This window comes from Musa acuminata, unplaced genomic scaffold (genome assembly GCF_036884655.1).
Source record: "Musa acuminata AAA Group cultivar baxijiao unplaced genomic scaffold, Cavendish_Baxijiao_AAA HiC_scaffold_78, whole genome shotgun sequence".
Lineage (NCBI taxonomy): Eukaryota > Viridiplantae > Streptophyta > Magnoliopsida > Zingiberales > Musaceae > Musa > Musa acuminata.
In genome coordinates this window covers 110001-112500 of record NW_027020359.1, presented here as the reverse complement: position 1 = coordinate 112500, position 2500 = coordinate 110001, and positions in this window count along the sequence as shown.

The following is a 2500-nucleotide window of genomic DNA, read 5'->3' as shown; positions in this document are numbered from 1 at the left end:
TGGCACGGCGACCGTCGTGAGCGGAGCAAAACGTCAGCCATCTCAGCACCCTGGAACCCCCCGGGTGGCACAGGGCTGGATGGGGCTTTCGGTATAGCAGGGACGGTGCTGCCTCTCGCTTCGCTCGCTGTTCGCCGCTCACCGCTCGCTCGCTCAGCCAAAAATGGCCAGTTTTGGCCCGTTTTTGGGCTGTTTTGGCCTGTTTTTGGTCCGTTCTTGCATGGCGCGGTGACCGTCGTGAGCGGAGCAAAACGTCAGCCATCTCAGCACCCTGGAACCCCCCGGGTGGCACAGGGCTGGATGGGGCTTTCGTATAGCAGGGACGGTGCTGCCTCACGCTTCGCTCGCTGTTCGCCTGCTCGCCGCTCGCTCGCGCAGCCAAAAATGACCAGTTTTGGCCGTTTTTGGGCTGTTTTGGCCTGTTTTTGGTCCGTTCTTGCGTGGTGCGGTGACCGTCGTGAGCGGAGCAAAACGTCAGCCATCTCAGCACCCTGGAACCCCCCGGGTGGCACAGGGCTGGATGGGGCTTTCGTATATAGCAGGGACGGTGCTGCCTCTCGCTTCGCTCGCTGTCCGCCGCTCGCCGCTCGCTCGCGCAGCCAAAAATGGCCAGTTTTGGCCCGTTTTTTGGGCCGTTTTGGCCAGTTTTTTGGCCTGTTCTTGCATTGCGCGGTGACCGTCGAGAGCGGAGCAAAACGTCAGCCATCTCAGCACCCTGGAACCCCCCGGGTGGCACAGGGCTGGATGGGGCTTTCGTTATAGCAGGGACGGTGCTGCCTCTCGCTTCGCTCGCTGTCTGCCGCTCGCCGCTCGCTCGTGCAGCCAAAAATGGCCAGTTTTGGCCCGTTTTTGGGCCGTTTTGGCCAGTTTTTGGCCTGTTCTTGCATTGCGCGGTGACCGTCGAGAGCGGAGCAAAACGTCAGCCATCTCAGCACCCTGGAACCCCCGGGTGGCACAGGGCTGGATGGGGCTTTCGTATAGCAGGGACGGTGCTGCCTCTCGCTTCGCTCGCTGTCCGCCGCTCGCCGCTCGCTCGTGCAGCCAAAAATGGCCAGTTTTTGGCCCGTTTTTGGGCCGTTTTGGCCAGTTTTTGGCCTGTTCTTGCATTGCGCGGTGACCGTCGAGAGCGGAGCAAAACGTCAGCCATCTCAGCACCCTGGAACCCCCGGGTGGCACGAGGGCTGGATGGGGCTTTCGTATAGCAGGGACGGTGCTGCCTCTCGCTTCGCTCGCTGTTCGCCGCTCACCGCTCGCTCGCTCAGCCAAAAATGGCCAGTTTTGGCCCGTTTTTGGGCTGTTTTGGCCTGTTTTTGGTCCGTTCTTGCGTGGTGCGGTGACCGTCGTGAGCGGAGCAAAACGTCAGCCATCTCAGCACCCTGGAACCCCCCGGGTGGCACAGGGCTGGATGGGGCTTTCGTATATAGCAGGGACGGTGCTGCCTCTCGCTTCGCTCGCTGTCCGCCGCTCGCCGCTCGCTCGCGCAGCCAAAAATGGCCAGTTTTGGCCCGTTTTTGGGCCGTTTTGGCCAGTTTTTGGCCTGTTCTTGCATTGCGCGGTGACCGTCGAGAGCGGAGCAAAACGTCAGCCATCTCAGCACCCTGGAACCCCCCGGGTGGCACAGGGCCTGGATGGGGCTTTCGTATAGCAGGGACGGTGCTGCCTCTCGCTTCGCTCGCTGTCCGCCGCTCGCCGCTCGCTCGTGCAGCCAAAAATGGCCAGTTTTGGCCCGTTTTTGGGCCGTTTTGGCCAGTTTTTGGCCTGTTCTTGCATTGCGCTGGTGACCGTCGAGAGCGGAGCAAAACGTCAGCCATCTCAGCACCCTGGAACCCCCCGGGTGGCACAGGGCTGGATGGGGCTTTCGTATAGCAGGGACGGTGCTGCCTCTCGCTTCGCTCGCTGTCCGCCGCTCGCCGCTCGCTCGTGCAGCCAAAAATGGCCAGTTTTGGCCCGTTTTTGGGCCGTTTTGGCCAGTTTTTTGGCCTGTTCTTGCATTGCGCGGTGACCGTCGAGAGCGGAGCAAAACGTCAGCCATCTCAGCACCCTGGAACCCCCCCCGGGTGGCACAGGGCTGGATGGGGCTTTCGTATAGCAGGACGGTGCTGCCTCTCGCTTCGCTCGCTGTCCGCCGCTCGCCGCTCGCTCGTGCAGCCAAAAATGGCCAGTTTTGGCCCGTTTTGGGCCGTTTTGGCCAGTTTTTGGCCTGTTCTTGCATTGCGCGGTGACCGTCGAGAGCGGAGCAAAACGTCAGCCATCTCAGCACCCTGGAACCCCCCCGGGTGGCACAGGGCTGGATGGGCTTTCGTATAGCAGGGACGGTGCCTGCCTCTCGCTTCGCTCGCTGTCCGCCGCTCGCCGCTCGCTCGTGCAGCCAAAAATGGCCAGTTTTGGCCCGTTTTTGGGCCGTTTTGGCCAGTTTTTGGCCTGTTCTTGCATTGCGCGGTGACCGTCGAGAGCGGAGCAAAACGTCAGCCATCTCAGCACCCTGGAACCCCCGGGTGGC